Here is an 18,644-nt window from a genome sequence, read left to right as displayed (position 1 = left end):
CTAGGTCTAGCTGAAAACTGCTCATATTTCTGTCTATATTCTCCAATTTCCTTACAACTTTTAAACGCTGGGGGCATTCACTCCTTTATAGAATTTTAGCCTCAAATGTCCTTCTCAAGATAATTGTATCATATACACGGGTTTCCAGGAAGATACCATGTTTCTTGACTTCCGGAAGGCCTTTTATATAGTTCCCCACAGTCGTTTAATGAACAAAGTAAGAGCATATGGACTATCAGACCAATCGTGTGATTGGATTGAAGAGTTACTAGATAACAGAACGCAGCCTGTCATTCTCAATGGAGAGAAGTCTTCCGAAGTAACAGTGATTTCAGGTGTGCCGCAAGGGAGTGTCGTAGGACCGTTGCTGTTCACAATATACATAAATGGACCGTTGCTGTTCACAATATACATAAATAACCTTGTGGATAACATCGTAAGTTCACTGAGGCTTTTTGCAGATGATGCTGTGGTTTATCAAGATGTATTACAATGGATAATTGTACTGAAATGAAGGAGGATCTGCAACGAATTGACGCCTGGTGCAGGAAATGGCAATTGAATCTCAATTTAGACAAGTGTAATGTGCTGTGAATACATAGAAAGAAAGATCCTTTATCATTTATTACAATAAAGCAGGTCAGCAACTGGAAGCAGTTAACTCCATAAATTATCTGGGAGTAGGCATTAGGAGTGATTTAAAATGAAATGACCATATAAAACTAATTGTCGGTAAAGCAGATGCCAGACTGAGATTCATTGGAAGAATCCTAAGGAAATGCCAGACTGAGATTCATTGGAAGAATCCTAAGGAAATGCAATCCGAAAACAAAGGAAGTAGGTTATAGTACACTTGTTCATCCACTGCTTGAATACTGCTCACCAATGTGGGATCCGTACCAGATAGGGTTGATAGAAGAGATAGAGAAGATCCAATGGAGGGCAGCGCTCTTCGTTACAGGATCATTTAGTAATCGCGAAAGCTTTACAGAGATGAAAGATAAACTCCAGTGGAAGACTCTGCAAGAGAGACACTCAGTAGCTCGGTATGGGCTTTTGTTGAAGTTTCGTGAACATACCTTCACCGAGGAGTGAAGCAGTATATTGCTCCCTCATATGTATATCTCGCGAAGAGACCATGAGGATAAGATCAGGGAGATTAGAGCCCACACAGAGGCATACCGACAATCTTTCTTTCCACGAACAATACGAGACTTGAATAGAAGGGAGAACCGATAGAGGTACTACTCAAAGTACCCTCCTCCACATACCTTCATGTGGCTTGCGGAGTATGGATGTAGATGTAGATGTAGATCATGAAAAGTTTCCACCTGGAGATTTGAAACTTTTGACATGGAAGTGTCATGATAATACTATAACTTGGTAAACTTAATGTGTTGTAGATTACTTTTTTCTGTCTTTAATGCAGTGGTTAATGTTGTCTCCTACATACTCATATCGTTAATCATGGCTGATTGTTCCGCATTTGAGACAGTACCTTACACGCTAAAGTGATGATTTTGATCAAAATTTAAAACAGTAGCTAGAAACGTATCCAAAACCTATTGGCCCATAGTTTTTTATTTCACTGCAATCACAAGCATCTGTTTTCTTCCAAATAAAACTTATGAGCTTTGTGCTGCTTGAGTTCATCTGTTTCTGGTTGACAAAAATAATTTGAACTGCTGTGGAACCCAAGAAAGGTAAATATAACATTTTGCTGTTGCTCTTAAGATCCAATGTGAATTTGACTCCTTCCCCACCCACCATTGGAAATGTCTTCTGGGTGGTATGTCTGAAGGCAGAAGATATGGAGGCGCTTCTGCACTGCTAAGCCCTTTTCCAGGTTACATTACTTTACTACTTTGGAATTCACATCAGCCGAAAATCTTTACACATTTAACTTGGGGAGCCATACAAACGTGCACTCCATTGCAAAGTACTAATAACAATTTAACGCTCCTCTGTGTGCTCTGATAGAACCACATCCTTCATATCATCGTTTTTAAGTTTGTTTTCAGTTGTAGGAATGCACTGACACCAACATCATAACTGTAAATATCAGTGTAGATGACATCAGTCTACTCGAAAACACATCCATCACATGTCAGTTTTTAAGCTTGTTTGCAATTCGACGAATAAATTAACACCAATATCATAACTGAAAAGTCAATGAAAATAGCTTCAGTCTACTCGAAAACGCCTGTGTAAGACAATAATTCCAGAAGTATATTCATCTTGGAGAATTTAATTTCTCGTTTTTGATTTAATATGTGGTTTTGTTTTGTGCCACAAGTTGTACTTCTGAACTGATATGTCATACAAGCATGTTATTGTAAGAGTTAATACAATTATACAATTGTCACATCGTTCTGTAGTGTTCTCAGTGTATGACACTTAGCAACTAATTTTTATTGTTAGCCGTCCAAGGTGGCCGAGCCATTTTATTGCTATTTGAGGAAGTTGGTACGTTGCTTGTTTCGAAATGCCTTCAAACTCGTGTTCATGTTTACTTCATCCTTCATTGTTCTTCTCTCATACATAACATAATATTTAAAAAGTACTCTTTCTATCAAATATGCCTAGACGTTAACGCTGCTACACTGTCCAATAATTCTGGAGCATGAATACGCGTTTACAGCAAGAGAAGCAGTGTATGCAGAGCTCCGCTGCCTTGCGAGGCGCTGCTCCACTATCATTTGTCATCACGTGACCGGTAGTCGAGGAGCATGATTGGTTTCCGGCCGGCACCGCCGCTGTCGGAAATGTTAGCGCGCGAAAAGCGTTCGTGGCGAGCGTGACCCTCGGGTGGCGATTCCGGCGCTGCAAAATAAATGACCGGCTGGCGAGGGTTTGTCTTTCCCTCGGCGCTCCTTGGCACGCGACGCGCAACTCATTACGGGCCGCCCCCGCGCAATGGAGATGTGTCGCACAGATAATGCTATCGCCTCGCCGCCATCTTGATTGCTGCTTCGACACTGTTTCGCCCTAAGGCTGGCTGGAGTGAACAACTTCTTGCTTACTAATGAAGCGAAGGGCTCTGTCGAGCGTTTCCTACCTTTTCCGATAACCTGGAATGGCCATGCAGTACTAGGTAGAGAGACCACTGCCATAAAAATTAAGGGCATCTGCCTCATTCATTACTGGTTAGCCAGTAAAACGTATAATGACACCGTCTGTTTTTTCGTAACTGAACTGAAAACACCGGTTAACCGAATCTCAAAAGCTACAAATAATGTAGATATAATCTACAGCTACATGATTACTCTTCAGTTCAGAATTAAGTGCTTGGCTGAGAATTCGTCGAACCAACTTCAAGCTTTTTCTCTACCGTTCCACTGTCTAACAGCGCGCATAAAGAGCGAACACTTAAACCTTTTTGTGCGAGCTCTGATTTCTGTTATTTTATTACTTTGATCTTTTCTCCCTGTCTATGTGAGAGCTAACAAAATATTTCCACACTCTGAAGTGAAATTTGGTGATTGAAATATCCCCATAAGATTCAGTTGCAACGAAAAACGCCTTTATTTTAGTGATGCCACCTCAAATCGCGTGTCGTGTCCGTGGCACTTTGTTCCCTATTTTGGAATAATACAAAACGAGCTGTTCTACTTTGTATTTTTCCAAAGTCCTCCGTCAGACTTATCTGATGCGGATTCCACACCACACAGCAACACCGCAGAGAAGGACGTCAAACTTAGGGTAAAGACTATCTTTAGTATATCTGTTGCGTTTCTTATGTGTCGTGCCAATAAAACGCAGTCTTTGATTTTCTTTGCCCACAATGTTATCTATGTGGTCGTTTCATCTTACGTTAGTCGTGAGTGTAATTAAAATTTGGCGGATGGGTTTTAGTATTCATGAGGTTGACTTCACTCTTTTCGAGTCTATTGCCACTTTGCTCACCTTACAGATATCTTGAGTAAATCACTTTGCAGTTTGTTTGGATCATCTGATGACTTTAGCAGACGCAAAATGACAGCATCAGCTGCAAACAACCTAAAAGGGCTGGTCAGATTTTCTCCTAAGCCGTTTATATAGATCAGGAAAAACAGAGGACCTATAGCTTTTCCTTGAGGCAATGCCGAATAGCATTCCTGTTTTACTCGGTGATTTTCCGTCGATTTCTACATACTGCGACCCATCTGACAGGAAATCCTTTGTTATTACATCTGCAGTGAACTTATAGGTCAGATCATTATAAAACTTACTACTAACTAAATTATTCTCTCAATTGTTCCAACGAGTATATCTGCCGGCTGAGTCGGCCGAGCCGTTCTAGGTGCTACAGTCTGGAACCGCGCGACCACTACGGTCCCAGGTTCGAGTCCTGCCTCAGGCACCGATGTGTGTGATGTCCTTAGGTTAGTTAGGTTAAGTAGTTATAAGTTCTAGGGGACTGATGACCTCAGAAGTTAAGTCCCACAGTGGTCAGAGCCATTTGAACTATTCGAGTATATCTGAACCTCCAGATGTATTCTCCTTCCTTTATAAATAATAATGGGGAAATGCACAAGAATGGAATTTTTATTGACAATACGCGAGCTAGATTTAAACTTACGATGAGCAAGAGCGTACACACGATCTTGGCTGCAGTCGACGATAGCGTTTGTGGACTCTGGACCGGGGATGCGCAGTAAACAACTGCGCATCCATCCTGTCAGCGGTCGGTCTTTCCGCATTCCGTACTGTGTAAACTTCCGTCATATTTGAGCATTCTGTCGTGTTTTACGCATGCGAAACTACGACTGTGGTATTCTGTATGTTCTGTGGGTTTTCTAACAATGGCTGATCCACCTAGAAGGTACGAAGTGCTTCACAAACAGGCAAGAAACAGGCAAGAGACCTTTTATTTTATAAGTGTACTCGTTCTTCAAAGGTGAGGCAGATTGTCAAGGTGCAGGAATGTAACGTAGCTGCTGCGGAGTCAGAGGCGATTAACGTTGTCACCAACAGTAAGAGCGACACAGTGTGGTATCAGTGATGGGAGAGCGGCGGGGGGGGGGGGGGGGGGGGGGGAGTGGTAGGGCAGAGAGTGGAGGTCAACTCATGATAGTGCTATAATGAAAGGTGTAAACAGTGTGCGATTTCCAGACGAATGGCTCTGAGTCGTGCTGTCACACCTGTGGACATCGATATCAGAGAGGTTTTCCGGGAGTACGCTGTGGCGGTTCCAGCTGTGCGTCGACGCAGAAGTCAAACGGCTGACGCGCATTCTCACAAGGAGGCCCTCGAGACCGAGGTAGCAAGAGGCCAATGACCTGTACGGCGTTCGATGCCCCACGTCTTGTCTACCATACAACCACGATATTGGCTGCCAATGGCAACAGGGGGCAGGAGTGTAGGTATCCAGTGGTGAGCACAGCATGGGGCTAAGAGGCTTAGCTGAACAGCTGGGTTGACGACTAACCCATAACAACGCTACACTGCTAGTGGTGTTGGTACAAAACAGAGAAATGACTACGAAAAACATAGCAAACACTGCGTTAGATCTGCAACAGTTGCCGAAATTGACATTTCGTCAGAAAGTAACACAAGGAGTTGTCCAGAGTGGGAAAGGAACTAGCAGACGAAATATTGCGTGTCTGCAACACAAGTCAGTGTGATGCATGGTGTCGTATACAATCGACTGAGCGGATAGTATAGATGAGAAGTACAACACTGCCGACAAGTGCTTAACAAATGAAAGTGATACTGAATCAGGCTCAAAATGGCTCTGAGCACTATGGGACTTAACGTCTGAGGTCATCAGTCCCCTAGAACTTAGAACTACTTAAACCTAACTAATCTAAGGACATCACACACACCCATGCCCGATTCAGGATTCCAACCTGAGACCGTAGCGGTCACGCGGTTCCAGATTGTAGCACCTAGAACTGCTCGGCCGCCCTGGCCGGCTACTGAATGAGGTGTGGAGCTATGTAGTTCATCACCCTTGTAGGATAGGCAGCCAGAAATTCCGTCTCCTGTGAGACGTAGTAAAGAACAATCGTTGTCCACCGAGTAGAAAAAAAAAAAAAAATGAACAGATTTCAAATAAGTTTGTGGCAGTGCGACCGTGTAGTGTAGAAGAAAAACTACGACTATTCAAGGGAGGACAAGGCGCACTTGTTACAAAATCTGGTTGTTGGGTGTTTCATGAATGCGCGTTACAATTTACAGGACATACATGCCAATGCACCGGACGCTGTGGCCAAGCGGTTCTAGGCTCTTCAGTCCGAAACCACGGTGCTGCTACGGTCGCAGGTTCGAATCCTGCCTCGGACATGGATATGTGTGATGTCTTTAGGTTAGTTAGGTTTCAGTAGTTCTAAGTCTAGGGGACTGATGACCTCAGATGTTACGTCCTATAGTGCTTAGAGCCCTTTGAACCATGACAATGCCATACTATGTTATGCACATAAAACTGCTCGGGGCATATACACTCCTGGAAATGGAAAAAAGAACACATTGACACCGGTGTGTCAGACGCACCATACTTGCTCCATCGCAGTCTTTAACACTGGTAGCATGCCGCGACAGCGTGGACGTGAACCGTATGTGCAGTTGACGGACTTTGAGCGAGGGCGTATAGTGGGCATGCGGGAGGCCGGGTGGACGTATCGCCGAATTGCTCAACACGTGGGGCGTGAGGTCTCCACAGTACATCGATGTTGTCGCCAGTGGTCGGCGGAAGGTGCACGTGCCCGTCGACCTCGTACCGGACCGCAGCGACACACGGATGCACGCCAAGACCGTAGGATCCTGCGCAGTGCCGTAGGGGACCGCACCGCCACTTCCCAGCAAATTAGGGACACTGTTGCTCCTGGGGTATCGGCGAGGACCATTCGCAACCGTCTCCATGAAGCTGGGCTACGGTCCCGCACACCGCTAGGCCGTCTTCCGCTCACGCCCCAACATCGTGTAGCCCGCCTCCAGTGGTGTCGCGACAGGCGTGAATGGAGGGACGAATGGTGACGTGTCGTCTTCAGCGATGACAGTCGCTTCTGCCTTGGTGCCAATGATGGACGTATGCGTGTTTGGCGCCGTGCAGGTGAGCGCCTTCCTGGGACAATGAATTCACGGTGTTCTTATTTCAATTTCCAGGAGTGTACATCTGTACTCTGTAAGCTACCTTGCAGTGTGTGGTGATGGGTAATTTGCTTACCACTGTGTAATGTGCTTACCACTGTCACTTTCCCCTGCCATGTTTCAGTTGTGGATAGTTCGCCAGTAGACCGGTTGCCGGTACGCCTCTCTCTGTGCGGGCTCGAATCTCTAATTTTATCTTCGTTTCGCTATGTACTGGGTGAGTCACTAACTATTTCCACCAAGAGTACCTTCGAAAGTAGGATAGTAGCCGAAACGTTTGAAGGGGAAAATGTTGCATGGGACAAAGGGATCATAATATGACGGTTTTTTGTTGCAGGACGGGGTTGCGTCAACTTTTTCTTTATGGGATGCTATAGTTTGGTACTTATGTTCTGATAGCGGCTACTAAGACGAATCCAATGATGTGTAACAGTAAGGTTTTGGAAGGTCAACCCAGGTAAAATAGGTGGCATTAACGTCCATTTACAGGTGTTCTAATAATGGCCACTGGTATTAATGCAGTGCTGCACTTTTCTTATAATGGACTGAGTGGTATTACTTATCTCTTCCGCACTTATCGAAGCTCATGCTCTGATAATTCTCTCTCGCATATCGTGCAAATAGTAAATATTCGCCGAATACGGCGTAATGATCTAACGTGTCACTGACATGTAAACACCGTTCGACGATTTCGCAATACTACACGAGTAGGAATGGTAAGACTACTATCGTCGAATCAAGCGAATGTGAACGATGTATTCCTTCGAAGAAGACGTCGATATGCTTCACATTCACTTGGAATGACAACGAAATTCAGTGAAAGCTAGAGACTCAGACGCTAAAAGATACCCTCTACGTACTCACCCTACACGTCGTACATTTAAATATGTGTATGATAAATTCATAACAACTGGATCTTTAACGCATCGGACACATATCTGGCAAAGGAAAGTTGCTAACGAGGAAACGAAAATTCGTACTCTTGCCCCTGTGGTTCGGGATCCTTGTGTTAGTTCGCGTCAAATCGCAAGGGAATCTGGCATGAGCCAGAGTAGTGTTTTTAATGTTCTGCATAGACATAAATGTCATCCTTAACGTATGAGTCTCCAACAAAAATAAACTGGTACGGATTGTATGCGTCGCATTGAATTCTGCCGATGGGCTCGACTTCACATTCACGGGGATGACACATTTATAAATTTGATTTTATTTACTGAAAAGGTTACATTCACGAACCACGGAAATGTTAATCTGCATAACATGCATTATTGGGCAAGTGAAAATCCGTGTTGCCTGCGGCAAGTTGCACGCCAAAAAAAAGGGGTCGGTGAATATATGGTGTGGGATCCTGGAGAACAGAATTATAGGCCCTATTTCATCGAAGGAAATCTTAATGGTAAGAAGTACACCACATTCCTTCAAGAAATATTACATCAGTTATTGGCAGAAATACCCTTAGGAAAGAGAAACAGAATGTGGTTTCAACACGACGTGTGCCCGACACATTTTCGCTGATGGCTAGAAATGAATTGCATAGTCAATTCCCAAATCGTTGGATTGGACGCGGAGATGTGTCATAGCCGACTCGTTCGCCAGACTTGACACCTCTGGAATTTTTCTTGTGGTGATTCGTAAAAGACATTGTTTACAAAGATGTTCCAACTACACCTGAAGATATGTGAGAGGGAATTGTCAGAACATGTGCTTCGACAAATGCCGATGTAATAAGGTATACCACTCAGTCCATGATAAGAAGTTTGCAGCACTGCATTGATACCAATGGTCATCACTACGAACACTTCTGTAAATGGATGTTCAGGCCATGTTTATGACCTTCATTGACCTTGAAAGACCGTACTGTTACACATCACTTGATTCGTCTCGATAGCTGCTGTCAGAAAATAAGTACCAAACTATAGCATCCTATTTTAAAAAAACAAAGTCGACCCTCATATCGCCGGCCGGGGTGGCCGAAAGGTTCTAGGCGCTACATTCTGGAATCGCGCGACCGCTACGGTCGCAGGTTCGAATCATGTCTCGGGCATGGATGTGTGTGATGTCCTTAGGTTAGTTAGGTTTAAGTAGTTCTAAGTTCTAGGGGACTTATGACCTTAGAAGTTAAGTCCCATAGTGCTCAGAGCCATTTAAGCCAGTTGACCTTCATATCTCTGGAGCGACCCCACCTTGCAACGAAAAACAACATCATATTAGTAGTGTCATAAAACAGGAGCGGCCTCACACTCCATTGTTGCCAGTTGTATCCAAGATAGTGGCGATGACATCATCCAAGACAGCAGCATGTAGACTTGGCAACAATGCATGGTGTCATCCAAGATGGCGGCCATGGCGTCATTCAAGATGGCGGCTTTCGGTTTGAAGTTTGAATTTTGGTGTGTAGAAGCTCAATTGGGTTAACTCCACTAACCTAACTCCCTCCTCCAGTGGGAAGTTCAAATTCCAACAGGATAATGCAACACACGACGAAAATGGAGGGAAAATAGTTCAATTGGGCTACCTCCACTAACCTAAGCCCACAGACTGCTACCTCACCATATGAACAGGCGCCAACTTTGGTGGTAAAGAAAGGTCACTTGGGCTATCTCTAATTCTAACCTAAGCAAATGGGAGTTAAGATAGGGGCGATTGGACTACTTAAGTCAGTTCACCCTATGAACAGGAGGGGGATAAAGAACTCAGACTGAAGTCTTTATTTCATGCAGTACAGCCATCCAGTGTGTGAGCTCGCCACGAGCTCCAGACTCCAACTGACTTAGTACACAGTACCACCACCAGGGGGCACTGTCGTCTGTTCTGTGGAATAATCCAAGATGGCTGCCATGACATCAGCTGATGACACAAGTACCGTTATCCAAGACAGCTGGAAACAGTGTGTTCACCATGAGGTCCGGCTCTAGTACACAGTACCACCACCAGAGAGCACTGCCCTCTTCCCCAGAAATGGAAGGAAGTTCAAATTCCAACAGAATAATGCATCTACTAACCTAAGAAAATGGTTAGTTTAGTAGTAGAGATATCTCAAGTGACCTTTCTTTACCGCCAAAATTCAAACTTGGCGCCAGTTCATGGGATGACGTGGCAGTCTGTGGACTTATGTTAGTGGAGGTAGCCCAATTGAACTATGTTCTCTCCACTTTCGTCGTATATTGCATTACCTGTTGGCATTTGAACTTCCCACCATTATCTGGGTGAGGGGGTTATGTTAGTGGAGATAATCCAATCGACCTTCTTCCTACCAAAATTCAAACTTCAAACCAAAAGCCTGGTCTTGAATGACACCATAGAGGCCATCTTGGATGACGTCATGTGCTATTACAAAATCTACAAGCCGCCATCTTGGATGACATCATCGCCGCCATCTTGGATACATCTGGCAACAATGGAGAGTAAGGCCACTCCTGCTTTGCCCCCTACTCATATTATGGTCCCTGTTGTCCCATACAACTTTTGTCCCACAAACTTTTCAGCTCCTATTATATTTTTGGAGTTATTCTTGGTGGCAATAGTTAGTGACTCACCCTGTATACGTAGGAGAAAGCAATATATTTATTGACTCTTCTTGGAAATGCAGAACGCCTGCCTTGCAGCGTCCGTCACTGGAGTTGGCTGGTCATTTTCGCGACGTTTTCAACCTTATTAAATGAGCCTGTGACGAAACGTGCTGCTCTTCTAAGGATTTTTTCCGTTTCCTCTATCAGTCCTATCTGGTGCAGATCCTATACTGACCAGCAATGTTCAAGCAGAGGTTGAACTATTGTTTTGTAAGCTACTTCCTTCGTTGATGCACTACATTTCCTTCCAATAAATCTCAGTCTACCACCTGCCTTGCTCGCTATTAATTTTGTGTGGACGTTCATTTAAAATCGCTCTGTACACATACTCCTAGGTATTTTATAGAAGTAACTCTGTTCAGTGATTGTTCGAAAATTGTGTAACCATACAATGCATTCACCATAGTTTATGTTTGTTTATGTTGAGGGTCAGCTGCCACTCCCTGCAACAAGTGTCCATTCTCTGCAGTTCTTCCTGAATTTCGATACAGTTTGCAGCGAAGAGCCTTATGTAACTTCCATCGTCACCTACTAAGCCATTTATAAACAGTACAGTGTGGAAATAATTGGCTAGACCCTAGTCCTGGGTACACTCTGTTAGGGGGGCGGGGCCCTGCTGATATGTGTCTGGAGAATGGAGCACAGTGCTCAGCTGAGGATGCTGCGGGTCGATTGTGTGTCTGAGAGTCATTGTCTCTTGGTCATCATGCTTCTTAAGGCATTGTGTTTTTTAAGGGTTTAGTCTTTTTTCTTGTGTTCGTATTGTTCATGGATTTGTGTTGATGCTGCCTACCGCAAGTGAGTTAGTATCTTGTTAAACTGCGTGTGTCCATCCGTTCGTTCCTCATACATGCTAGGTGGCTGGTTATGCCACTTCCAATTCCGTTCCCTTTGCCCCCTGTTTGTTCAGCGTAGTGTTAAGTGTGGGTTATCGTGTGTTTATATCTATAATCATGTGTTTATGTGTGACAAGGAAATACCATGATTTATTGACACGTAACACTTTCGATGTGCCTCAGATGAATTGGTGTACGCACCACCTACGTTCTGGTGTCGAGTCTTTTCTGTAAACGTGTAAAGATTAAAGCGCGCATTTCGATGTGTCCCCAGTGAACTGATGTACACGCCGTGTATGCTCCTGTGTAAAGTGTTGCGTGAATATTCCGTTTAAAGACGTTGCTGTAGTATTTGTCTCAATACTTGTTTTAATATCGGTCATTTTCATTCTGTTTACCATCTTTCCTGTATCATTCTGCTTTGGTATTACGAGTATGACTAAGTCTATTACCTGTTGTTTGAGTACGATTTACAAGAGAACTTACAGCCATTCGTTTTAATATCAGTTAGAGGAGTAAAGATTTATCGTCTTACAGCCAAATGTAATAAATATATTTCGAGATCTAACTGTTGTGACCAGCAAACGTCAATTCTCTCTTGCAATGGTGTTTAAATTTCGGTTTTAGTTTCTATTAATAAATGACGAAGTTAAATTTGTCTTTTGCAGTCTCAGTAGGCCAAGCTTGAAAATGAACCTATAAATTTCGAAACTAGTCGCCAAATGTAAGTACTGCAACTATTGACAGATTAAGCGTTTTATGGAAGTTAAATTTTTGTCCAGTAAAGCCACCAGCACCTCCCGCTCCTAGGCCTCCTGTCATTTCAGGCTCTACTTAAACGTGTCGATATCTGGTGCATGTTTCCTCTTCAAATTTTCACTGTGCGTTTGGCAGGCCAATATCGGAGTTGGGTTTTTGAAGATTACAGTTAACCCCTGGGAACAGCTAAATGATTACTTTATGATAATTAATTTCTTAAGTACAATTGTCTACTTTTTACTAAATTAAGCTGTGTCACTTTCAGTCATAGCAATGGTGAATCTCGTACAGTGCCTGTTTTAAGTACTGCAGTAACAGCAGTTACCTAAAAAAATGATCATATGTACCTGCAGTAAGCCATATCGAACTATTTGTATTAGGACAAAATTAGTTTTCATTATAGGTAGTACATCTACTAAAACAATAAACTCACAGGTTGAACCCTAAAGAATTTTATAATACAAAATAAATTAATTTGGAAAGGAACTGACATGTGATTAAACTGCCCAGATCGCTACAGTTAAGGGCCAGTTAGCCTCGTCTTATTTATTCTTTATTCTTTGAGGAATATGTATGGGCCAAGACACGACTTAAAACTGCCTACTGGTATAAAATTTCAAGTGGTAACAATAATAACAGTAACAAGCAGAAGCGTTAAGGCATTGTGCGATAGAATTTTATAATTCCTGGCTAGCAAAAATCTTGATAAGCAACAGAATTACTGAACTGAATAGCGTATCTCCATTCTAAGTATTCAGAACACAATGAAAAGTTGGTGTCTGCTGCAAAATCTTTGAAGCCAGTCACAGAAAAGATGTTCACAAAGTGATCTTATATTTTCGAAAACTGTCCAGTAACTAGGTAAAATGCTTGTGCATTTGGCTCTGCTAATCCAAACATTTATTATAAAAGCATCTAAGTTACAGATGTCTTGTCCCTTGCTTCAGTCACAGCTATCTAAGATGTGGATCCCAAGGATCACAAACCTTAGCAATGCCAGCTCTGAAGAATTATTTTCGAAAACTGTCCAGTAACTAGGTAACATGCTTGTGCATTTGGCTCAGCTAATCCAAAACATTTATTATAAAAGCATCTAAGTTACAGATGTCTTGTCCCTTGCCTTAGTCACAGCTATCTAAGATGTGGATCCCAAGGATAACAAACCTTAGCAATGCCACCTCTGAAGAAATATCCATTTTATGCCTGTTTATCAGCCTTTTTCTTAAGATTGAGGATCATATTACTAATCATTTAATGAATTCAGCTCGCTCTTACTCACCCCCTCTCTACAAGAAGCATTGATACCATTCTGTCTGTTTTTTTTTCCAAGTAAAAGCTGAGATCTCTAATAAAACATTAAAACATTTGCGAAATTCAGTTTTTCTGCCTTTTTCTGCCATTGGCCTCCTTCAGTAAAGAGTCAGCAAATTTTGCTGTCTAGTAACTTGTGACAATATAACTGTTCTATTGTTAAATAGCTGATGGAGTACTTCAAGATTCTGTAAGCTATTGTTTATTTGAACACCCTGGGGAAACACATTTTGATGTAGCACTCTTCCTCTGAACGCTGATGTTAATATCTGTTTGGTGTATTCCGCTGCAGGTCATTCATACAAAAATATTCCAATTTTTTACCATGCGGAAACTGTTTGTCAAGTTTTCAAAAAGAATCTTTTCTTTATGGATGTTCTTAATGAAGCCGTTATGATGTACTGTGTCTCCACTGAGTTTGGTTTACTATTTCTGCAGTTCTCTAACTATTTTCGCGGTGGACCACTTTCGAAGTACTAAATACTTATGGTGCTCTAAAATAATGAAAATCTGGTTTATATTCACTCTTTAATTATAATCATTTAACAAAAAATCATACAGAAATAAGTAAATTATACACTATTGACATCTACAACAATATGATAAACAACACACAGTACCACACTACACAAAATGGCACTGTACTGTTTTCACTGTAAATTGATAAAATAGTTTCCATTTAATGGGAGCTACGGAGTTCTTTTATTTTTGGCCAGATATTTAAAATTAGGCTTGATAGAAGAGAGCAGAAGATGGATGTCAGGTTGAGGAACTAGTTTGTCATGGTACTTTGTCTTTGCATCTGTATATACTGAAAATCCCATTTCACACAGATATGCTGTTGGGAATTTGTGAAGAACATTCAGAACTTGTGTGGCAAGTTGTGGTAATTCATCAGAAACTCTGCTAAAAAACTCGTCAAGTAACATTGTTTTGACCGATTATTCCATGATTGGATCTGATTTCCAAAAGGATTTTGTAAGTTTCATGTGTCATTGCTTCTGGCTTCTGAAAACTTTATACAAAAGGATTCTGAATCTATGATTTCATTTTCGGGTTTATATGCTGCTCTTAAGGGAAATACATCTTAAAAGATGTGTGAATATCATTTAGACAATGGATCAGTTACTCAAATATTTCATTTGGTGATTTTGCTGTCTCTCAAATGAACACATTTAGTTTGCAAAAAGCTTTATTGTTCTCTGTTGCCAACAATATAACTTTATTTAAAGTAGTTGTTACTATTATTGAAAACTGTTGTCTGCTTTAATTGTAAAGACAGATTTAATTCATTAATTTTTTGGGACATATCTAGCAAAAAGCTGGTCTGAACATCCATGTCACATTGCTCAAATGATCTTTTAATTTAAAAGAAATGTCAAGTCATAAAAGTTTGTAATTCAGTTCTTAGTTTGAATAATCCTGCTAGAAATTACCTAACCTCAGTGTGGAGCACTAGTGGTTTATGTTTCCTCCTATAATGTTCACACTATATTGAAACAATCAGCACTGACTGGATATGATTTAACATAATTTACTATTTTTAGTGCATAAACAGCCAATTTTAGATTTGGTGGCACCTTCTTTTCCATGAATCCTTCTCTATACTTGTTCTAGCTGCAACTGCAGTGTTACATTTCACATTTTGTTAGACATACCATTCCTGCTGCTTTATGAGTCATTTCATTGACTCCAGATGTCCAAATATAGACATAGTTATTCCAATTGTGATGTTTATTTTTAAAATTCTTTACTCATGGTAAACGTTTCTTTTCTGGTATTATTAGCTGACACTGATGCACACATAAGGAAGTTTTCTTTGAGTGAATGTTTAAACTGATGACCCATCAGCAAGATGGCCAGTCCAGCAACATCATTCAACTCATCCATTTGCAAGACGAATTTGTTGTGCTGAAGGTGACCAAGTAGTTCTTATTTGATATAGAATGCATAATCGTTAATTCAGTTTGAAATACTGTCATTCAAAAGTGGCAGTGTAGGAAGATGCTTTGTAAATTTTTGTCAAGTGTATATTGTGCTATGTCAGCAGCAAATGGTTTTATTAAAGTCTTAGAGATAGTGTGTTTCTTACCCACTTGTGCATTGTGCTACCAGACCAAATGCCATCATTCCACGACTTTTTAATTCACAGCATGGGCCATATACTTCACAATTTTTTGACTTCTCAATGACTTTGGAGTTAGCATATATGGTTTCTAAATGTTGATGCATTTTATCAGGTGTCACAGAACTATTTAGAAGTAGCTTGCTGTGTAACATACAGATAGGTGAGCTATTGAAATCAACAAATCTGAGATTGATATAAGATTCGTATTTTTGTGCAACTTAACGAGTCATTAGATGTCTTACTGCTTAAAACACTAGAGCTTTATATAGTTACACCACCTTCTTGAATCTCACCGTCTTGATCGAAAATCTTTGAGGTTTGTACTGCATGTTCCAGATGAATCACCTTCGAACTTTCGATGCAAGATTTTGTTGCAATACTTTTAAGTCATTGGTTCATTCTATCTTTTAAAATCAACAGCTTAATTTTACGATTAGAAAAACACAGAATAATATCACGGCATTGAATTTTACAACAGCAGTTAACAACAAACATGAAGTTGAATATACTGCACAGCAAGAGCAGTGCATGGATTCACAATGTTGAAATGGATTGTATATTGTAATCACGTACTCAAGTATGACCTGTGCTTTGTGCTGTGCTGTGCAGTGAAAATGAAGCATAGATGCAAAGCAACAAAATCCTTCCATGTGGTTTAGGTGTTTGTGGATGAGAGAGAGATTGAGACGGTGCAATGGAATGCTCGGACCATGTAAAGATCAGATGACATCCAGCAGGAGTCACAAAGATGGGGGCAGGGGCAGAAATAATCAGCATGGCCACTGCATGCATGTGGGTGACAAGTATCGAGTCACCATATATCCGCTTGTACCATATAAATTCTTTTGTTTGTTGTTCTTGTTCTTAGAATTATTGCAGATTTATTATGCTGCTTGTTGCTTCTTTTCCATCTACTATACACCGAGAGAAAAAATAACTTCATAAAACCAACACTGATACACTAATGTGAGAGTTGTTTTCCTCATTGTGCAGTAGGACTTCATATGCATTGATCCTTAGGTTGTTATTATTTTGGGTAAGCACACACAGAGGCTGTTCAGAGCCCCAGAGTCCCACTGAAGACATTAAAGCACCTCTGATCTATTACCTTCAGTATTAACAAATCTGTTTGGCTCTTTTCTATTTATAATTTATTTTAGAGTAAAATATATATCTCATTTTCTTACATATATACATTTCTACAATATTTCCTTTGTCATAATCACAAAATAGCTTTATATGACTAACCACTACAGGTCACCATTAACCAGCAATGGAACAAGTGAAGCACCATTACAATGGTTCATAAATAATGTTTCATTAGTCTGTCATGTAGATGTAGATGCACTTGAGGACCATCCTTATGGTGCTGCTACTGTTCACATTATAACTGTTTACGTATTTATATTTATATAGTTTCATTAAAGAAGTGGGGGAGAGGGGCTAACACATGACTAATAGATATATTACAGACAAAGATAAAGTGATAGGTGTCTGTTTAAAAAGGTATTCAAAATGAAACAACTGTGATATGTGTGCCACATTAGTATGAAATGAACAGGGAACAGAAAAGATAGTATAATGTTCAGTACAAATGAAGAAACTGTATTAAGTACAAATGAAACCGAAAAATTGAAAACCTGTGGGACCAAACCAAATAAATTTAGAATTAGTGAAACATGGTGTCGTTCAGAATGAAGAGAAAAGCTTTAAATTATTTAAAAAAATATTGAGCAACATAGAAAGTGCAAGAAGCGTAGGTTCTTACCACTTTGAAAAGGGAAAATGCAAAAAGTGCGAAAATTAGAAGTAGCATTAAAGTGTTGTTCAACACTGAACATTAGATACATTTGAAAATGTTGTTTCAGAGACTATGTAAAACAGCAGAAAGCATCTTACAAGAGTAGAAAACATATTCGCTTTCTGTGTGAATAAAATTAACTGTAAGTAACTATGGATCATTTTAGACGAAATGAGGTTACCTTAACTAATGCAAGAAGCAAAAAAGGTATGTCCAGAAATTTAGATATGGCTAATGGCAGATATAAGATTATGAAACAGAAAATTGATTTGTTTCAATGAAAAAGATACATAGTTTTAAAGCATATATAAATTGGATGTTCTATCAATGGATACACAGTATTAAGGGTTACACACACAACATTTAACATACAATAACTTTTGTTTGCTTAAAAGAATTACTAATATTGAAGAATTCATACTAAAAGTGGCGTATGGCACTACTTGATAGTTAAATCACACTCTCTTAGTGTTTCGCCAAATAACAATGAGAGTATAACATTTCACTAGATTCTGCCTGATAACACAACAGCAGTTGAAGCTCAAGAAGTAATATAGGTAACCTTGTTTAATTTTCCAGGATAATCTCGATAATTACAAGAATGAGTAAATATGAGAAACAAAATAGGGAAATGTAATTAAACAATTGAAATAAACACCAGGGAAATTTTATATATATATATATATATGTGTGTGTGTGTGTGTGTGTGTGTGTGTGTGTGCGTGTGTGTGTGTGTGTGTGTGTGTGTGTGTGTGTGTGTGTGTATGAATTGACAGAATTAAAAACTGACCACATAAGAGAAATCATTTAGATGGTTATGAAACAAAGTAGGTGGAAGAATTTTAGGTTTAACATACTGTCACTGACAAAGTACTTGGAGATAGAGTACAAATTTGGCTTCAAGAGGTTTGGGAAAATAGTTTGTCTATGTCCTTTTCAAAGCGACTATCCTGAAATTTGCCTTAATCCTATTTAGAAACCATAGAAAAATTAAATATGGATAGCTAGGCCGAAATGTGAGCTGCCATCTTCTTGAATATAAGTCCTGTATCCTAAGGACTGTGCACCCATGATTTGGAAAGATGTGACTAAATCTAGTTAGACACAAAGGATGACATTCAAATTTGGAAAAAGTTATATCCATAACAGATAATAGTGGAAAGAGTACT

General features: G+C 40.5%; 1 long non-coding RNA gene across 1 annotated transcript in view; it reads right to left on the bottom strand.

Annotated features, from left to right (window-relative positions):
• The window catches only part of LOC126335380 (uncharacterized), a 561,036-nt gene that overhangs the window by 42,341 nt on the left and 500,051 nt on the right, over window positions 1-18,644 (bottom strand). The window lies entirely within an intron of this gene.

Source organism: Schistocerca gregaria, chromosome 2 (genome assembly GCF_023897955.1).
Source record: "Schistocerca gregaria isolate iqSchGreg1 chromosome 2, iqSchGreg1.2, whole genome shotgun sequence".
Taxonomy (NCBI): domain Eukaryota; kingdom Metazoa; phylum Arthropoda; class Insecta; order Orthoptera; family Acrididae; genus Schistocerca; species Schistocerca gregaria.
This window is presented reverse-complemented; position numbering and strand designations above follow the sequence as displayed.